We start from the raw sequence: 21,867 nt of genomic DNA, 5'->3' as shown, positions 1-21,867 counted from the left end.
AATAAAATGTGAATACATGTCCCGAAACCATTAAACAATATGCTTGGGCAGATAAATAAAGTATTAAAATGTTATTTTTTTGCATAACTGCTGTAATTGAATTATTTAATTAAGAGAATTGTTTTAGAATGACTGTTATCCTCATGGAGCAGCATTAATACTGGAACAGCTAGATAATATTGGGGATATCCGGTTACTTCAATAGATATACATATCCAATGACTACAATGGAAATAAAAATCAGGAGAGATGTAAAATAGGCTACCAATTTGCCACCACCCATTTTACACTATCTTTTTTTTTTGAAATTCGTAGCCAATCGTTCCAATTCTTTGTCAAATCACAAAGTGTCAGGTCACCTTGGGCCCATTCAAGGATCACTCTGCGCCAATGCTCTTAGCCAAAAGGCCTAGAGCCACTGCACCGTTCCTGGAAGTACTGCAATACCAGGTTCGTGCCATGGAGGTGGATGGGTCAGGTCCCCCACACACCTCCGTGGAGGTGGATTGGTCAAGCCACCCCACCCACCTCCTATTTCCAAAAAAGCAAGCATATACCTTCCTGATCCAGGGAGAACCACCTTGGGGTTATGGTGGCTACTTCCCTGTCAGGTCAGCTACGCATGATCTTAGCCAAAAGGCCGAGAAGCGACACTATCGCACAAAGTCAAAATGACCCCTATTGAGATTTTGCTACAAATCTTTTTCAGCGGTGTTCTCTCGTACATAAATCAGGGACCTTCCTGGTCCGTATGGTTCAGTGGTGCATCAGTGGTAGGCTTGTCGGCTTGTGACCCAATTGTTTTGAAGCAGAAAGTGCTAGGGTGTCGGTGAATCAAGACTTGAGAAAATGGAAAGTTTAAAGATGGGAAAGAAATGTTTTTAGTGGTAGTTTTATAGTGGCATAATGATGACTGAAAATGTTGTTTTATTTTAATAATAATTGACTTGGAGGTTATAATCTCGAAATTAACACAACATATATGTAAATGAATGTCCTTGTTTCTCAGTTAGCTGATTGACATATCAACCAGTTGAATTAATTTTCTTGGCAGAGAATTGAATGCCAAGGGATTGAATTTGTTGGAAGGGTCATCAATGTGCAAGATTAATAAGACAACTTTCTAGAAGTAAATATTTACAGAGAGAATTTTGTGAATGTTGGAAACATGAATTACTTGATTGGGTTGCAGGTAGGAAGGTTACAATTTTTTGGTGAACATTCTCAACAAAAATAATAACTTGCATTTATAAGGAGCTTTAATGTAGAACAATGTCCCAAAATTCAGAGACGTAATTTTAAAAATTTAACACCGAGTTAGAGAAAGAGGGATTAGGAGGGTGACCAAAAGTCACAGAGGTGGGTTTTGGGGAGTAACTTAAAGGAGGAGAGGGAAGTGGAGGAGTTTAGAGAGGAAATTCCAGAGTGTGGGACATATTTGCCTGAAGGCCATCCATCAATGGTAGGGCAAAGGGACAGTTGGGTGCACAAAAATCCCAACAGAAAAATGGAGAGTTCAGGGGACGATGGTTGTGAGTCTTAAGGATGTTACAGAGTTAAGAATGGGTGAGGCCATTCAACACAAAAATTAGAATTTTAAATTTGAGGAGTTGGGACACTGGGAGCTTCTGTAGGTTCATGAGGACAGGGGTAGTGGGCAAGCATAATGTTGCAGTACAGGAGGTGCGCAGCGAAGAATTGAATGAGCTAAAGTTTATCGAATGTGGAGAATGGGAGGCTGGCCAGGAGAGCGTTAGAATACTCGAGGTGACAAAAACACGGATAGGCTGAGGTGGGCACGAACGCGGGAAATGTTACGCAGGTGGAAGTGTGATGGAGAGGATATGGAGTTGTATATTCAGCTGGGGACTCTAATCGGAAGTCATGATTGCAAACAGTCTGGTTCAGCCTGAGACAGTGGCCGGGGAGGGAAATGGAATCGGTGGGAACGGTACATGGTTTGTAGTGGGAGCTGACATCAATGACTTTGGTCTTCCCAATGCTCAGCTGGATTTTGGACAAACAGTCTTAACAGCACAGAGGCAGTCAATTAATAGAACAAGAACATTGGATGAGTGTCAGAAGCTATCAGAAAAACAATTGGGAAAAATGATATCGAGCCAAATTAATCCTAATAGTGCCAGAAGGTGTTTCACCTCCATTTCAAAATACTAATAATGACATTGTACTTCCTCCTGGCCCCCCAAGCTGCGCCACTATCAGACCCCCCTTCCCGCAGGAATCGGAACACCCTCCCCGCCAGGGGTCATGGATCATACCGGAGTCGGGAATTGGAGTCCTTTTAGAATCAGAACTCCCTCCCCCCGCCCCCCAGTATTAGGATCAGACCACCCCTATCGGGGATAGGACCTACCTGATCTGCAGCCTCTTCCGAAGAGTTCCCTGCCTGACTGCGTGCCACACCTGCCAATCAGGTTGAGACACGGACGGTGAACCTGTCAATGACGAAAGAGGCACGTTGTGGAGTTAAATCTCCACAGCATGCAGGTAAACACTAACTTCCAGGTTTCCCTTGCGCTACCGGACACCTCCCTCACCCCCTCCCTTACCCCCTCCCAATGTTTCGGGAAGAAATTTCTCCCCATTTCTCTGTCCTTAGAAAATGGCTCCCTGCTGGATGCTCAGGATCACTGAACTTAGCTTTATTTTAGATAAATAGTCAGCAAGTAGCTAACTTCAGTACTGACAACAAAATGCAAACATATGAGCAGATAACCTCTCCTTTGTAACTTGATACTGTACTCAGACTCTCTCATTTTATAGGTGTTGCCCCAAACTCGACCAGGTGAATGGAGCTTTTGCAAATTTCCGATCTATGATGAAACCCTCTTGGGTCCAGTTGTATCGGTTGCTTCCATAAAAGGTCTGAGCATCTAACTTTTACACCTTCTGACCTGGACCAGATAATCATAAGAAAGAAAGACTTGCATTTATATATTGTCTTTCACACCTGAGAATGTCTCAAAGTGTTTCACAGCCAATGAAGTACTTTTGAAGTGTAGTCACTGTTGTAATGTAGGAAATATCTTTTGCTTCTGTACTTCTTCAATCTCTCCAAAATTGGATTGAGCAAAAACTGTGACAAGGCTTGATATAAATTGTTAAGTTATTTTATTTCACAGAACGTGAACATACAGAGCAACAATTATGATCTGATTAGTTCAATTAGTTCAACTGGTCTTGACATAAAAATAGAAAACTAATGAAGATACTGTGCCTTCCTTCCAGTAGGTTGTCTTGTTTTGACTTCAGATAATTTCCAGCTGCTCTGCCTGCATTTCAACCTTCTCGCAAATGTTTGTTGTCTTACTACCTGTGCAACATTGTGTTTCAAAACCTGACTGCCTGCCTATGTCTGTCCTGATGTTATATCTCTCGCTATTCACAGCCAGAAAGAGAAGGCCTGCCAGACCTCCTGCCAAGTGCCTGGGACCAGTGACTTCCCAATTCAGTGAGTGTGACATGTTTAGCAATTACCAAGACAAGTGAATTAATTGATTGTTGTTACAGTCTATACTGAAACAATATTAGAGCTAGCAGTATCAACTCACATGACCGAACATCGACACAGCAACCCCAGAGATGAAAATCACCATGCCTTTCAATTTCTATGTTTTGGGTCCTTCTAGCAAATCACTGTGATATATTCAGTGTAAGCCAGTTTTCGGTAACAGCTTCATTACTTTTATTACTTTCCAGCATCATTAGCATGAAACTAAAGCTAAGTTCTACAGATCTGCATGTACGTTGCCACTTGGACCTTTGTGTACCATGAAGTACCATGCCCTATATGAACCATAAGGGCTCTAAAATCAAAACTCCTGGGAGACAGACCAAATTTCCACCAGATGGGTTTGGAGCGTAGGGGCAATCAAAGTGTTAAAAATGGTATCCCGCCTCCAATGCGCCCACTTCCAGTTTTACTGGAGGCGGGCAACCAATCTGCTCCCAGGGGGTGTTACCTTAATTTAAATATTGTAATACAGGTGCAGCGTCAAGAATCCGGAGTACCGGAATCCAGTATGTTCCAGAATCTGGACTCCGAGACGATCAGTGGCAGGGTCGTCCGGAATTCGTAAAATGTTCTGGAATCCGGACCCGATGACCCTGCCGACCTCGGGGCCCCGCCGCTGCGCAACCTTGGGTCTCGCCCCGCTGCCGCTCGCCTTGCCCCACTGCCGCTGCCCTTACCTCGGGGCCTCCTCGCTGGCCCGCCCGATGACCTCCTTGGCAGAACCTGCCTGAACACTTCCTCTGCGGGGCCCCGCCCGAACATCTCGGCAGGGCCGGCCCGCCCGAACATCTCCTCGGTGGGGGCCGCCCGAACACTTCGGCGAGGCTGGCCTGCCCGACAACATCCTTGGCGGGGGCCTGCTTGATCACCTCCTCGGCGGGGTCCGCCCGAACACCTCGGTGGGGCCCCGCCCGACGACAACTTCCTCAGCGGGACTGACCCACCCGAACACCTCGGCAGGGCCGGCCCACCCGAACATCTCCTCGGTGGGGGCCGCCCGAACACTTCGGTGGGGCCCCGCCCGACGACAACTTCCTCAGCGGGACTGACCCACCCGAACACCTCGGCGGTGCTGAACGGCCCAAACAGCTCTTCAGCGGGAACCACCCCCCCACCACCCCCCTCCTTTTCTGATGCTCCAAAATCCGGAAATAACCGAACCTTGGCTCGGGTGTTTCCAGACTTCTGACATCAGAAAACAAACCAAAAGCCCGGAATCCAGAACGTCCTCGGTCCCGAGTGTTCAGTATTTTAGGCGCTGCACCTGTAAGGCTGGAAGCCTCTTTCTTCATTCCCTCCATTTTTGTGTTTAACTGGTTGAACGGGTTTCTCACAATTCATGAAACCCGGCAATTAAACAGAGGCGGAAACTGCTGCACCCAGGAAGTAAGTGGCTTCATGCCTACCTCCTTGATCCAACCATACCCATCCCTCGTGATTGGAGAGCCCCCCCACGAGGCCTCCGATCACCTTGTCAGGCCTCCCTCCTCCCACCTTCCCCTCCCCCCCCCCCCCCCCCACGATGATGATGAGGCCAACCACAATCTTCCACTGGCTGATCCCGATCTTCTCTACACCCTGCTGATCCCTGGCTGACCAACCCCCGATCCCCCCCCCGAGGTTCCCATCCAACCTTCCCTGTCCCGACTCCTGCCGATGCTCTATTTCCCTCTCGATTCCCGACCTCTGCTGATACTCTCTCCCACATCCTGATCCCCGACCCCTGCCGATGCTTTCTCCCCACTCCCGATTCCTGACCCCTGCCAATTGCCGATCCCAACACCGGTTCGGCCCCTTGTTTCTGAGGCCCACCAACTCGCAGCCAACCCACCTCTCAAGCTGGCTGGCTGTGGCGGGAATCCGAGCCCTCATATTAAAATCAGGCCCTGCCTTTAAAGTCGGCAGGGCCTATGGGAAATCTGGCCTCCTGGGTTTCCCACCCACCTCGGAGGCCCCCCGCCCCCAACCTGCCTACCTTGGGAAAATTATGGCCTAAGGGTACCCGTTGGAAAAACATGATTAATAAGCATTCCATTGGGATCTTGAATTAGTGCTTTAGATGTCAACCCTCCTTTTACAATAGAAACCCCCTCCCCAGGAACTTTTGAATAATCATCGTATTCTGCATAATTGTATTTTGCAAAGAGGTCATGCAGAGCTGGAGGATGAAAGTGCATAATGTGTTTAATGTGTTGCGATTATTGATGCCAGTGGAAAATATTATGTGCTTGTGCTACTTGATCCATATCAGTTTTTATTGTTATAATTGTTGTACCTTATTGTTGAGAGCAGTTATTTTGAAAGGTATTGTCTTATCAGTACAGTGCAAAAGGTCATACTATTTAGGACATATTATACAACACATGTGTAGCACCCATCATTGACCAAATTCTGATTTTGACATGTGCTGAAACCAGAGTTTCACAGTATTCTGGGTCACAATAATCCAGAGAAACAGGGGCAGAAATTAGGCGTCAGCCCATTTTTCCCAGGCTTAAAAAGAACAACAATCTACAGGTTTGTCTGCAAATATATCAGTAAAAAAATAACGTGACATGGGATCCCTGAGAGGAGAGGATAGTGAGCTAGTAGAGAAAAAGTAGAAATTGTCAGGAAACAAGTACCTTGCTTCAGTGTTTACAAAAGAGATGGATATTGGGAAGGAGATAAATCCTGAATTGGTTAAAAAGCTCGATAAGAAATATTATAATAGATATAAGGAAAGTGTTAGGGAAGTTAATGCAGCTAACGGAGGATCAGGTGCCTGGACCTGACAGATTACATCCAAGGACCTTGAAGAAAGTGAGGGAAGAAATAGCTGAGGCCTGAGAATAGATTTTCATCTTTACCATCGGTAATCTAGCTACGTCGATTGCACAACCTTTTACAGAGTTACATTAATTTTATTTCAACAGCAAAACCATAACACAAACTGTAGTTCTATAACAATGGTACTCATAATATAGTCGAGGGGCCACATCATCCACATCTGTGGCTTTCCTGCATTACAACAGTGACTACATTTTGAAAATAAATTCATTAATGGTAAAGTGCTTTGGGACGTCTGGTGGTCGTGAAAGGCGCTATATAAATGCAAGTCTTTCTTTTTTCTGTGGCCCTGCTGCACCATTTATCTCTGGGATATCACTATTGCTCTCCTTTTATTGCTCAACAGTGACAGATAGTAAAGCAACATTGTTTGGAGATGGAGATAGGATAGCATTTTTTTCAGTTTTCACTGCACCCATAAAAAGACCAGTTGGCAACACTACATGTAGGAACTCATCATATGATATGAACACAGACCCATATCCCATTTCTCCAAAATGTAGCTTGTGAGAGCATTGTAGAGATTGGCCCTCATGCAAGGCACTGCCTGGGACTGTGGCTCTTTACAAAAAAATAATTTGCAACATTTTTAGTAATAATAGACGATACCTGTATGTTATTGGCGAAATATATTTAGTTGAGTTATTTATTGATTAACCTGGGATGCTTAGTTTTTTTGGTTTTTTTGTTTTGTTCCTTTGTTCACACTTTGGGGTGGATTGTAACTCAGTAGGTTTCTCGCAGGGTGGATTGTTACTCAGAGTAGGTTTCCCGCAGGGTGGATTGTTACTCAGAGTAAGTTTTTGGCAGGAAACCGCTCTGGCAAGTTGATTTCCTGCTCGGAAGAGGCAGTAGAAGCCCATGGCGATTTTAACTGCCAGGCCTCAATTAAATTCTACCAGTTCACTTATTGCCCGGAACAGGTTAGGTAGCCTGTTTGTTTTTAACTGCCAACCTGTGTGGTTTCCGCTGGGCATTCAGTGCATTAAATTATTTCCATGGCAAGTTTTATAACATAAATGATATTTAGTGCTATTCCATAAATGTTCCTTTGTGCCAGAACCTTGCAGAAGCTGAACCATGTAGTAATGATTGCAGAGCTTTTTTCCCCCCCAACTTTCTTCCCTGCATCTCTCCTGGAGGAGTTAGTTCCACAGGAACTAGTTACCCTCAATAAATAATTGTGATGTGTGAACTGAGAAGTGAGTATTGGTAGGCTATTCAATTCACTAAGAAAAAATGTCTTTTTTTTTAAAATGATTTTTAAAAAGTAAAGTTTGATAGCACAGAACTCATTACAAAATAAAAATTGATTGTTTTATATGTTTTATTGGAAAAATCATGTCATGGTGATAAGTCAAAATTTATTGACTTGACTCTGCCCTCACCCTATGTCCACACATGCAGATTCACTGAGCAGCATTTAGGAGCAGTAAACTTGACTGCATTTTTCTTCTGCCTAGGCCAAGAGTGCTGAGGCCAATTGTAGCACACCTGATGCCCTGCCTGAGAACAACTAATGCAGCACAGACTGCGAATCAAACTTTCTGGCTTAGTTACACATTTCCTTCACCACTGATCAATTGGAAGAAAGACAATCATAGTGCTTTCTAATATTCTGATTGCTATGACATGATTCTTCCAGCAAAATATATCATTAGTTTTTATTTTGTAGCAAGTAGCCTAAGCCATCAAACCTCAATTTCTTGAATCACTTCTAAAATAAATAAAGTAACCCTTGCTTTCAATTGGACAAGTGTCTTAAGTAACATGAGACCTTTTTAATTTGTATTTAAAAAGTGAGGTACCAGATGAAAATGGGCCAGATTTAACAGTTTGGTAGTACACCAGGATATATTTAACATATTTAACATATATTTCTGCTTGATAGTACACCAGGATTGAAATTATCAATTAATTTACATTTTCTAAACATCGTGAGGGCGAAGTTGCCCTGCGTCTTGATTGGGGGTGGTAACTTTCTGGGGCCGGGACATATTATATCCGGAGCAAACATCCAGCTCCCATCACGGAATTGCCCATACCACCCCTCAAAGGAAGCAGAGCACATTCTCGCGCACTCCACTTCCTTTTGGAGGGGTGGGGGGGTGGGTAACCGGGGCACTACTGAGGCTCTGATGGAAGCAAAGGGGTCTACACTTGGCCACCAGGGCAGTGAGCAACCAAGATCTGCAGTCCGGCACTCACCATCGTTGAGCCGACCCAAGATTTGGCAGACAAAAACAGATGGCGGCCCGGAGCGCTGGCGCTCTCCTCTTTAAGGAGTGCCCCGAGAGCAGATGTCCGCTCACACCAGCCTCGCGGCCCATGGGACAAATTCCCCCATGGGGCGTTAAAAGTAGCAGTGAGGGGTCGCCACGCACGGTGATAGTGTCATCGCTGGTTGCACAGCAGTTCGGATTGCTAACTGTGGCCCGAGGCAAAAATTGTCCCGGAGGCGCTATCGGGGCTATAAAAAAGAGCAATTTCGGCCCCCGCATCTCATATTGATGTAAAATACATGGTGAATCAATCCTTAGTTAAGTGTTAGGGGCCGAAATTGCCCCTTTCTATAAGGCCCATGGCCACCTGAAAGCGGCGGCCATGGGTTGGTGCGGACTGGCCGCTGAGTTGCTGCAGAGGGGCCACCATTTTGTATATTATACTCCTTTAGTTTTGGAGCAGTGTACGGGACCGCCCCGCCTGTTTTGCCGCTGCATCATGCACGCGCCGACCCCTTACCGATCGGCGGTGACCCCCTTTCAAAAATTGCCCCGTGCCCCTGACAGCTTTTTCTGTCAGTACTCTTTTTGTGGCTGGCTGGGTAGCATGGCCGCCCTTAAAGGGGAGGTCGCACTACCGGCAACTCCATTTTATTTTTTTTGTCAGCCGACTGTTAGGCCTGACCAACAATTATGCCTGCAGGTTCGGCTGGGCCGCCAACAGGCCACTGGCCCAGCTGAAACCCTCCCTAGTGACCCAGTGTTTGTCACTAAAGTGGCTGCAGAGTTCGCAGCAGCCCCCCCCTTTAACTGAAGGGGAGGGACATCGTGACACATCAGCGCGATGACTTGGAGCGTCGGCCACTCCGACCGCCCCCACTTCCACCCCGCTAGTGGCAGCCACTCGACCCGACCGCACTTCCACCCCTCTCCCGACACTTAACACCACTCCGACCGGAAACAAAATACAAAGACCTGAATTTCTCCGGACTGTCCACCCCGTTTCAGGCGGAGGGCAATTTCAGCCCCTTAGTCTTCATACTAATAAATATGAAATTGGATCTAGAATTTATTAAGATTTTTATAGACTTTATAAAACTGGAGTCCCCTCCAGCAGATTGGCTTTAAAATTGGAATTAGTCCAATCTGTTAATCGTCCCTATTATAATTTAAGATGACAAGGACATATTGGATGCAGTTCATTTATAAATTTGTTTTTTCACTGCCATGAAAGTTCATTTCCACAGGCAGGGAAAACTGAAACAGATGTCAGTGAACCCTGCCTGTGGACAACTAATCTAACCTATCTGGGAAGCAGAACAGTTTGTAGAGAATACATTATTCCTTGGATGCCCCCACCAACAAGAGGCTTTCCATTTTCACTTTTGACAGCTAGGAAACTAGTTTTACATAACTACTCATACTATTGGCACTGATGTGCTGACTTGAAGGTCACAGCCAGGGTCACTTAGGGGTTTAAAAGTACATGATCCCGTAAACATTTTTACTCAAAAGATTAACACTAGAATGTTGTTGAACAAAGTCAGCACTTAAATATTTTCCAAAGTGGTTGGAAATAAATTATGTTCAGTTTGGTCATTAGCCCAGTAAGTGTTATTACCCCCACCTATGCAACCATATATGATTTATTACCCGATTAATATCGGTTCTTGTCCCTAATGTGCAGTCCAATTGCAGTGTTATTTTAGCTGGTGTACTGGCAAGTTGTGACTCCACATTTTAAAAACTAAGGTTCCACTTGATCAAATGTTATTTGTTCAATACAGTTCAATTAATTACGAATTCTGTTGATGTATGTTAACAGGTGGATTCAGTTTATAGTTCATACACAGTGAAGCCAAATTCTAAACCTTTTTGACTAATAATAACAACCCATTGAAGATTAATCCTAAACTTGTATGAATAGACGCAGAGCAAATCATAAACAGATTAAAAAGTAGTACAAGTTTCAATTTTAAAATCCCTGAAATAATTGGCTTTGATCAAATTTTTTATATAAACCTGTTTCTTTTTGAAAATCATGGGGGAGAAATTTGAGTCGTTTGCACTCCATTAAGGCGCTAACAGGGTGCAAATGATTTCTCGCGCGGGGCCTTTACTGCCTCCCGCGAAATTCTGCGGGAGGTGCAAAGCGGCCTGCTCCTGCCGTAATGCCCCGGATGTCATCGCTGTACGCAGTGACCTGTTTTCACGCCAGAGCGATACTTTGGTAGCTCCCCGTGAGGCCGCCGTGGGTGACGTCCGCGCCAGCCATGCGGGTCGCGAACCGGGCTGCACACCACTCACGAAAATTAAAGGGAGATGCAACACGCAATTTTTTTTTAATGGCCAACTTATCTTTCCGTGACGAATTTGCAGCGTCTGTGCCGCAATGTTGCAACCCGACATTTAGCTACTGGGCCGGGCTGCTGCCATGGCATTCGCTTCCCGGTGAAGCGGTGACCCCTCGCCCCATTGCAGAGTTCGCAGTGTGTCCTCCCCTTTAACAGAAGGGGAGGGCCCTGTGCTCCCACCAGTGCTACGTGGCGCTCTGCATAGCGCTGAAAAATTCTCGCAGTTAACACCCCTGTCCCGCCCCCGAGAGGAAGTGAGGCACGTGACATTGCGCTCCAATTCCTCTCTGGGGCGGTAACCCCAATTTCGCTGCCGAGGCGGGACTTCTGCGCCTGGCCCAGGAAGTACCGCCTCGCCTCGGTTACCGCACCCAAATGAGGCGCTGGCGAATTTCGGCCTCCATATTTCTGATCAGTGAATTTGTATAACTCTAATTTTGTTTTTTAAATGAAAGAACACTTAGGTTTAACTTCAAAAACAGTCTTGAATCCTGTTTCTCTGTATTAGTAATAGAAGGTAAGGTTTTTGAAAACTTGTTCAAAAGAATCTGAATAAGCAATCAAGTTCATTTAGGACTGAAGTCAAACTAAAATGCATTCATATTTTGATTATCCTTTTATTGTATTTTTGTCTATTCAGTTGAATGATGGGATCCAACCAAATCACTGCTAATCTGACACTTTATTAAAATAAATATATAGACTGTCGTAAAACATAGTATTACAAATTAATCTCCTCACATTGTGTGATGATTGCTTAAATATCCAAAATACAGCTCAAAATAGGAACCCATATCTTAATATAAACAAGATACTTACTGGCTACAAATGATGATTGCACAGCCAATTCAATGGGTTAATCAGATATACTTGCTAATGAATGCTATTCCTTATTTTGAATGAATCAGGATAATTTTCCTGCTTCCCTTCTCTTCTCCCCACCTTGGCAAATAAAGTACATTACACCTGTCCAGGCTCAGATGTGGTGGAATTTCCTGTGCCCCCAACCAAGGAAGCCCCAAAACTCCCAGAGCAATGGAAAGAGGGTATGACATGGCAAAATGTACCTACTTTTCTTGACCTTTGCACTTACAGAATGGACATTCTGGGGAGCAGGCAAAGGTCAGGACAATTGGACCTAATGAGTATACCTCAACAGAAATATTGCATGCAAACAAAATTTTGAATCGCAGACCTCGTCAATTTTTAAAATATTTTAATATGTGGAAAAGATCAATTCTGCATCAAAAAATATGTTAATTTTGCACTACAATCTTGTTTTAGGGCATACAAAAATGGGGATGTGCAAACAAATGATTAATTTCCAGGTTGGATTCCAGAACAAATTTTGACAGTACCTAATCATTTAAAAAATCTCTTCAAATAATGGCTCTAAATATGCCAAAAAGCACCACAAGTTGTGTACAGTGTTTCTCAAGTAATTATTCATTATTTCACCCGTTAAAGGCAAAGGCATTAATTAATATTTACTGACTGCAGGGACAGATGTACAGTTGTTCTGACTCTGTGACAATACATAACTGTCTGAAACTTGTCAGTGCAACCTGAAAGAATTCACTGCTGTACTGTCTTGTCTGTGTGCTTGTTGGAGACTGATAACCTATTATAAATGGAAACAAAAGCATGTCAAAATAACTCATTAACAAATTCTCATTACTTTAAGATATTCATTAAAGGTTTGTATATTAGTCCAAAATTGCTCTTGTGAGTAGTTATTTCAGTGCATTTAACTCATGCCATGATACATCACTGTATGACCATAATTAAGTGTCAGTGTCAGAAGTCTAAGGAATTTAAAGAAAATACCCTGGCCAGAAAGAGTGAAACTTGAACTTCATTCCCGACACACAGCTAATAGTATTAATTTAATCATGCTCTGGACTAGATTATAGTATTTGATAATCATTTGCATATGTTAATGTGTAGGTGTGATGGCAGACGTTTTATTCAGTTCATTAGACACTAGGCTGGCAATAGACTTACATTGACTCCGGGACCCTAGAACTTCCAAATTAAAATTGTTGTACTGGTGTTTAAATCTATTCATTGTTTCATCCCTGCCTATCTCTGTAAATCATGTCCAATCTTTCCCAGAGGTTTTCTGGTCGTCATATTGGTCCAGGCAACTTTTAGTTGTTCCGGCGGGTCGATTGAACGTCATGCTGAGGCAATTGCAATATGTTAATAAGCGTCCTTCGCCTGTTGAAGGACCCTTTTATGAAATTGGAATGTGGGAATGCTGCATTCGTGGGGTTCTAGGCCAGACCCTGTGGCCGGTTGGCTGCATGAGCGTTATTTAAAGGGATCCTCAGCAGCACTGTGGTACGTCTTGAAGGGGTTTTTGACATCTGTGGCTGAGATATTTTTGTGGAATTTCTGGAAAGTGACATTTGCAGCTTTATTGCAGCTGTTTATTGTGGCCAAATGGGTGTTTTGTCGGGTCTACCTTTGGGGGAGGAGGAAGAAGAGCAGCAGAAAACAAGACAGTGGAGATTTATAGCTGCTGGTATGAGAGTGTGAAGGAGGGCAGGGCGCAGGAAGCAACAGGATTTCCTATCATGAGGAGCAGTGTCCCCGATGCCTCTATTTCACCAGGGAGGCTTAGACTGAGCTATGTCACCTGTGCAACAACAACTGGAGCCCTTAAGATAACTGTAGCCCTCAATTTCTATGGCTCAGGGTCCAGGCTGCAATACATGATATTAGCAATATCAGTCAAATTGCAGTACACTGCTGGGCATGCAGCAGGTAACAGATGCAGTCTTCAACAAGAGGAATAGTTTCATCACCTTCCTTTCAGAGGCTGCTAAGAAATAGGACTGACCTCTGGAATTCACAAATAATCTTCCGGATGTACTAGAGAACCCAGGGTCTAGTGAGAAGGAGGAACTGAAGGATATGCTTATTAGGCGGGAAATTGTGTTATGGAAATTGATGGGATTGAAGGCCGATAAATCCCCGGGGCCTGATAGTCTGCATCCCAGAGTACTTAAGGAAGTGTCCATAGAAATAGTGGATGCATTGGTGATCATTTTCCAACAGTCTATCGACTCTGGGTCAGTTCCTATGGACTGGAGGGTAGCTAATGTAACATGAAGGAATTGAGTGTAATATCTCCAAGTTTGCAGATGACACTAAACTGGGTGGCGGTGTGAGCTGTGAGGAGGACGCTAAGAGGCTGCAGGGTGACTTGGACAGATTAGGTGAGTGGGCAAATGCATGGCCGTTGCAGTATAATGTGGATAAATGTGAGGTTATCCACTTTGGTGGCAAAAACACAAAGGCAGAATATTATCTGAATGGCGGAAGATTAGAAAAAGGGGAAGTGCAACGAGACCTGGGTGTCAAGGTTTATCAGTCATTGAAAGTTGGCATGCAGGTACAGCAGGCAGTGAAGAAGGCAAATGGTATGTTGGCCTTCATAGCTAGGGGATTTGAGTATAGGAGCAGGGATGTCTTGCTGCAGTTGTATAGGGCCTTCGTAAGGCCTCACCTGGAATATTGTGTTCAGTTTTGGTCTCCTAATCTGAGGAAGGACGTTCTTGCTATTGAGGGAGTGCAGCGAAGGTTCACCAGACTGGATCAACTGGGCCTTTATACACTGGAGTTTAGAAGGATGGGAGGGGATCTCATTGAAACATATAAGATTCTGATGGAACTGGACAGGTTAGATGCGGGAAGAATGTTCCCGATGTTGGGGAAGTCCAGAACCAGGGGACACAGTCTTAGGATAAGGGGTAGGCCATTTAGGACTGAGATGAGGAGAAACTTCTTCACTCAAAGAGTTGTTAACCTGTGGAATTCCCTATCGCAGAGAGTTGTTGATGCCAGTTCATTGGATATATTCAAGAGGGAGTTAGATATGGCCCTTACGGCTAAAGGGATCAAGTGGTATGGAGAGAAAGCAGGAAAGGGGTACTGAGGGAATGATCAGCCATGATCTTATTGAATGGTGGTGCAGACTCGAAGGGCCGAATGGCCTATTGCTGCACCTATTTTCTATGTTTTACCCAAGTTGCTTGGCCAGAAGTCCAGGGAGTAATTGACTGCATACAGAGTCCATAGCTGGCTGTCAAGAGAGAGCGGAAGGCCTGGGTGAGGTGATGGGACTAGGGAAGGAAAGAGAGAAATATTGGGAGCTGGACTCCTGCCCTTCCTGGCCCAATAAAAATAAACATTTCTTTGGCTTTTTTTGAGAGACGTCCAGAGGTCCCTTAAAGGACAGGCTGCTCAACACCTGGTATAAATAAGCAGTGTGTGCACAGAGCATGTGCCATCATTTGTATTTGAAATTTGGGCCCGACAACCAACGTAGGACCCAGATTTTCATATTTAAGCAGTCTCCCAATGGAAAGAGGGGAACGTGCTGCTCACCCATTTCCAGGCCCGCCTAAAAATTGCATCAGGCAGAGCATGGGATTCAATGGGATGGCCGAGGCTCCCCCTCAATCAACTGCCAACTGTTTTTCAGGTGCGAAAGAGATAGTTGGGAGTGGAAAATTACACCCCATAATCTCTAGTGATCCTTTACTGTAAAATAAGAATGTTCTTTGAACCATTTTTTAAGATAAATATTGTGCTGGGATGACTGCTACTGGCAAATCTTTATTTTGCGTTACAATTAAATCTCATGCTATTTTCTGTTAAATTTCAAGTAATAATCCTAAGCCAAACTGACGAGGAATACGCTATGGTCATTCTTTTGTTAGTTGGTTTAAGCAGTATGGAGGGTACAATTCAGCAGTCTTGGGTTAGGAAGAGAGAAAAATCAGTCAGATTTTCACTCCTGATTGCTGTCCAGTGACTCCTGCTGAAAAGTGAGTTGGTATGGACTACAAATAAGGATGATACAAAAGCAAAATACTACGGATGCTGAAATGAAATAAAAACAGAAAATGCTGGCAATCTCAGCGGGTCAGGCAGCATCTGTGGAGAGAAAAAGATTTAACATTTCAGGTTGATGACTCTTCGTCAGAACTCCTATGCATCCCACATTTACTGTTCAGGCTACAGATGAAGAATGACTGCTTGGGCAAGGTCCTCGAGAAGTGGCAGCACACGTGAATTCATACCTAGCATGATTGGGATCCGTGAAGAGAAAGGGCAAAAATTGGTGACAGCAGGGAAGAATTGAATATTAAAACACTTAGGGGTAGAAATTCAACCCATTTGTATCTCCCTTTCACGCCCCCGGGGACAGTAAAGGTGCGCAAATGAGTTTGTGACCGGGCACGGTACTGTTGGCGATTCCCGCCATATTGGACGGGAGTTTAGCGGTGCACTACAGCTTTGCAGCAGATATTCTGAGCCCAGAGATTGTGGTGTCATCATCGTGCGCATCACCTTGTTAGTGCCCCAGCCCCGAAATGGACTTTCGCCGCCTGCAGCAGCAGTGGGAAAATACACCAGCAGCTGCAGGAGGCGCGCCTTGGGGAACCGGATGCTACACGGGTGAAAATTGAAGGTGAGGTGGCCGAGGCAAAAATGTTTTAAAACTTCCTTCATTTTCTAGGTCCTGAACCAATTTCTTCACGGGTTTCTGGCCGCGATCGCTCAGCCCGGCATCCTGCTTGAGTGCAGGGCTGATCGCGTGGCACCCCCACTCCCTGGTGGTCCCAGTAGGACCCTTTTTCTTATGCAGAGTCAGCAGTGTGGGCCCTTCCCTTTAAGTGAGGGAAGGGCCCCTCGGATGTGGCACCACTGCACGGCCCAGAGTGCAACGCTGCTGAGGCGTCCGCCCCATTAGTGCCCCAGGATGGAAGTGGCACGAACGGGGCAGATGCCTTTTTACGGGCGTTAAACTGTCTCCTAAGCCTCAAATATGGCGGGCGGGTAGCGCACACTCATTATGAGCCACACTCAACCTTATCCTGCTGTGCTACTCATCACATCCCCATCATTCTGCCTTTCCTACCCTACTCCTGCACATCCTTACTCAAGCCAGCTTACCTTGCACCTCCACCCATCCCTCTCTATCGACATCATCACTTTCCCACCTTACAAGTCACCCCTCGAATTCACATAGAAACATAGAAAATAGGTGCAGGAGTAGGCCATTCGGCCCTTCGAGCCTGCACCGCCATTCAATGGCTGAACATGCAACTTCAGTACCCCATTCCTGCTTTCTCGCCATGCCCCTTGATCCCCCTAGTAGTAAGGACTACATCTAACTCCTTTTTGAATATATTTAGTGAATTGGCCTCAACAACTTTCTGTGGTAGAGAATTCCACAGGTTCACCACTCTCTGGGTGAAGAAGTTTCTCCTCATCTCGGTCCTAAATGGCTCACCCCTTATCCTTATACTGTGACCCCTGGTCCTGGACTTCCCCAACATTGGGAACATTCTTCCTGCACCTAACCTGTCTAAACCTATCAGAATTTTAAACATTTTTATGAGATCCCCTCTCATTCTTCTGAACTCCAGTGAATACAAGCCCAGTTGATCCAGTCTTTCTTGATATGTCAGTCCCGCCATCTCAGGAATCAGTCTGGTGAACCTTTGATGCACTCCCTCAATAGCAAGAATGTCCTTCCTCAAGTTAGGAGACCAAAACTGAACACAATACTCCAGGTGTGGCCTCACCAAGGCCCTGTACAACGATAGTAACACCTCCCTGCCCCTGTACTCAAGTCCCCTCGCTATGAAGGCCATCATGCCATTTGCCTTCTTAACCGCCTGCTGTACCTGCATGCCAACCTTCAATGACTGATATACCATGACACCCAGGTCTCGTTGCACCTCCCTTTTTCCTAATCTGTCACCATTCAGATAATAGTCTGTCTCTGTTTTTACAACCAAAGTGGATAACCTCACATTTATCCACATTATACTTCATCTGCCATTCATTTGCCCACTCACCTAACCTATCCAAGTCACTCTGCAGCCTCATAGTATCCTCCTCGCAGCTCACACTGCCACCCAACTTAGTGTCATCTGCAAATTTGGAGATACTACATTTAATCACCCTCATCCTAGTCCAATCATACCAACTAATACACAAGGTCGGCACTTATGTGTTTTAGCCAATGATCATGCGAGGTTTCTGTTAATGTACTGTTAAGCATTTAAATCTGTATTTTTAACATATTGCATTCTTGGATAGATTTCTGTGCACCTTTGGAAGTGGCTTAGTGAAATGCAGTAAATGGTGAGACATAATGATACTCCCCGCAATGGTAGTGAGTATGAAAGGAATGGCTTGGGTATTGTAGGGATGCTTTATGTGTTGGTGTGGAGTGGTGTCAATCTGACGCATCATGTGGCAGCCAGGATGCACAGCATCAAATGAAGTCAATCTGGCCATGGTAAAGCCATCCCGGGCAACAATGTGGTCAGGTGCTGATGCCCTGTGTCCTGTGCTATATCAGGTGATTGCGGAGCATGTTGGTGTTGTTGATGGTGCTGCTGGTGCTACTGGTAATGCTGATGTTGGGGATGATCATGGTGGGATTCTGAGGACCAAGGTGAGAGAGTTTCAATGGCACTGATGCTGATGGAATAGATGGCAGGTGAAGTAGAGATGACAGAAGCGATCTGTCAATGGTCGGCGAGGTAATGAAGTCAAACTGGATGGAGACTTGTGTAAACATTTGCAGCATTCAGAATCCATAGTTGAAATGCAGTTTAGAGAAGCTAGTAGTTAAGGGAAGATAACTGAATCAGCTGACATTTAAAGCTGTCAACTCATCAACTGAAACAATGGCAAATGACCTCCTGCCTCAGCTTCACTTATGAGGTCTAGCCACAATGGGAAACCGGTGGGCGATCTGTCAAATTCAAAAAGCTGGGAAAAAGATTTCAATTACCTCCTCTGCCGCTACGTGTCAGATCTGCTCAGCGCAGACAGACCCGACATTTGGGAAATTTGCACGGCGGCGGGATAGAATAATAGAAATTTACAGCACGGTAGGAAGCTATTTCAGCCCATCATGTCCACGCCAGCAAACAAAGATCTATCCAGCCTAATCCCACTTTCCAGCGTTTCGTTCGTACCCCTGTAGGTTACGGGACTTCAGGTGCATATCCAAGTACTTTTTAAATGTGGTGAGGGGTTCTGCCTCTATCACCCTTTCGGGCAGTGAGTTCCAGACCCCACACCACCCTCTAGCTGAAAAAAAGTTCCCCTCAAACCCCTCTAAACCTCCTACCAATTACTTTAAACCTATGCCTCCTGGTTGTTGATCCCTCTGCTAAGGGAAACAGGTCCTTCCTATCCACTCTATCTCGGCCCCTCATAATTTTATACACCTCAATAAGGTCTCCCCTCAGCCTCCTCTGTTCCAAAGAAAACAACCCCAGCCTATCCAATCTTTCCTCATAGCTAAAAATGTTCAGTACAGGCAACTTCCTCGTAAATCTCCTCTGTACCCTCTCTAGTGCAATCACATCTTTCCTGTAATGTGGTGACCAGAGCTGCACGCCGTACTCTAGCTGTGGCCTAATTAGTGTTTTACAGTTCAAGCATAACCTCCCTGCTCCTGTATTCTATGCTTCAGCTATAAAAGGCAAGTATTCTGAATGTCTTCTTAACCACCTTATCATAGAATCACAGAAATTTATAGCACGGAAGGAGGCCATTTTGGCCCATCGTGTCCGTGCCATGAGACCAAGAGCTATCCAGCCTAATCCCACTTTCCAGCTCTTGGTCCGTACCCCTGTAGGTTACGGCACTTTTAAGTGCACATCCAAGTACTTTTTAAATATGGTGAAGGTTTCTTCCTCTACCACCCTTTCAAGCAGTGAGTTCCAGATAACCACTACCCCTCATATCTCCTCTAAACCTCCTCCCAATTACTTTAAATCTATGTCCCCTGGTTGTTGACCCCTCTGCCAAGGGAAACAGGTCCTTCTTATCCATTCTACCCAGGCCCCTCATAATTTTATACACCTCAATCAGGTCTCCCCTCAGCCTCCTCTGTTCCAAAGAAAACAGACCCAACATCTCCAATCTTTCCTCATAGGCAAAATTCTCCAGTCAAGACAACATTCTTGTAAATCTCCTCTGCACCCTTTCCAGTGCAATCACGTATTTCCTGTAATGTGAGGACCAGAACTGCACACAGTACTCCAGCTGCAGCTTAACCAGTGTTTTATACAGTTCAAGCATAATGTCCTTGCGCTTGTATTCCATGCCTCGACTAACAAAGGCAAGTATTCCATATGCCTTCGTAACCACCTTATCAATCTGGCCTGCTACCTTTAAGGATCTGTGGGCCTGTACTCCAAGGTCCCTTTGTTCCTCTGCACTTTTCAGTGTCGTACCATTTAATGTGTATTCCCTTGCCTTGTTACACCTCCCCAAATGCATTAGCTCACACTTACCCAGTTTGAATTCCATTTGCCACTGTTCCACCCACCTGACCAGTACATTGATACCTTCCTGCAATCGCAGCTTTCTTCATCATTATCAACTTCACAGCCTATTTTATTGTCATCTGAAAACTTCTTAATCATACCCCCAACTTTCAAGTCTAAGTCATTGACATATACCACAAAAAGCAAGGGACCCAGCACTGAGCCCTGCGGAACCCCACTGGATACAGCCTTCTAGTCACAAAAAAAACCATCGACCATTACCGTTTGCTTCCTGCCTCTGAGCCAATTTTGGATCCAACTTGCCACTTTGCCCTGGATTCCATGGGCTTTTACTTTTGTGACCAGTCTGCCATGTGGGACCTTATCAAAAGCTTTGCTAATATCCATATACACCAGATCATACGCACTGTCCTCATCGACCCTCCTGGTTACCTCCTCGAAAAATTCAATCAAGTTAATCAGACACGACCTTCCCTTAACAAATCCATGCTGACTGTCCTTGATTAATCCATTTCTTTCCAAATGAAGATTTATCCTTGGTATTTTTCCAATAATTTTCCCACTACTGAGGTTGAGCTGACTGGCATGGAATTACTCGGTCTATCCCTTTCTCCCTTTTTAAAAAAGGTACAAAATTAGTACAGTCCTCTGGCACCATACCTGTAGCAAGAGAGGACTAGAAAATGATGGTCGCAGCCTCTGCTATTGCCTCTTTTGCTTCTCTTAACAGCCTGGGATACATTTCATCTGGACCTGGGGACTTATCCACTTTCAAAGCTGCTAAGCCCCTTAATACTTATTCTCTCACTATGATTATCTCATCTAATATTTCACACTCCTACTCCCTCATTGCAAAGTCTGCATCGTCCCTTGTGAAAACAGATGCAAAGTATTCATTAAAAATCATACCCACATCTTCTGCCTCCATACACAGATTTCCTTTGTGGTCTCTAATAGGGCCAACTCTTTCTCTTACCTACCTGGACTGCTACCTTCAGGGATCTGTTGACATGCACTCCAAGGTCCCTTTGTTCCTCTACACTTCTCAGTGTCCTGCCATATATTGTGTATTCCCTTGCCTTGTTAGCCCTCCCCAAATGCATTACCTCACACTTCTCTGGATTTAATTCCATTTGCCACTGTTGTGGCCACTTGACCAGTTCATTGATATCTTTCTGCAGTCTATAGCTTTCTTCCGCATTATCAACCGCACAGCCAATTTTTGTATCATCTGCATACTTCTTAATCATATCCCCTACGTTCAAGGCTAAACCACTGATATATACCACATAAAGCAAGGGACCTAGTATTGAGTCCTGCGGAACCCTACTGGAAACAGCCTTCCAGTCACAAAAACACCCATAACCCTTACCCTTTGCTTCCTGCCTCTGAAACAGTTTTGAATCCAACTTGCCACTTTGCCTTGGATCCCATGGACTTTTACTTTCGTGACCAGTCTGCCATGTGGGACCCATGTGGGCCTTGCTAAAATCCATATACACTACATCAAATGCACAACCCTCATCGACACTCCTTGTTACTTCCTCAAAAAATTTAATCAAGTTAGTCAGATACAACCTTCCCATAAC

General features: G+C 44.9%; 1 long non-coding RNA gene and 1 pseudogene across 1 annotated transcript in view; one reads left to right on the top strand and one right to left on the bottom strand.

Moving 5' to 3' along the window:
• The window catches only part of LOC139280156 (uncharacterized), a 45,667-nt gene that overhangs the window by 7,692 nt on the left and 16,108 nt on the right, over positions 1–21,867 (top strand). Inside the window, exon 2 of the long non-coding RNA XR_011596636.1 lies at positions 3,410–3,472. This is a non-coding gene — a long non-coding RNA (uncharacterized lncRNA). The remainder of the gene's footprint in view (positions 1–3,409; positions 3,473–21,867) is intronic.
• Positions 414–652, bottom strand: LOC139280355 (U2 spliceosomal RNA; annotated as a pseudogene).

This window comes from Pristiophorus japonicus, chromosome 14, assembly GCF_044704955.1.
Source record: "Pristiophorus japonicus isolate sPriJap1 chromosome 14, sPriJap1.hap1, whole genome shotgun sequence".
NCBI classification, from domain to species: Eukaryota; Metazoa; Chordata; class Chondrichthyes; family Pristiophoridae; genus Pristiophorus; species Pristiophorus japonicus.
This window is presented reverse-complemented; position numbering and strand designations above follow the sequence as displayed.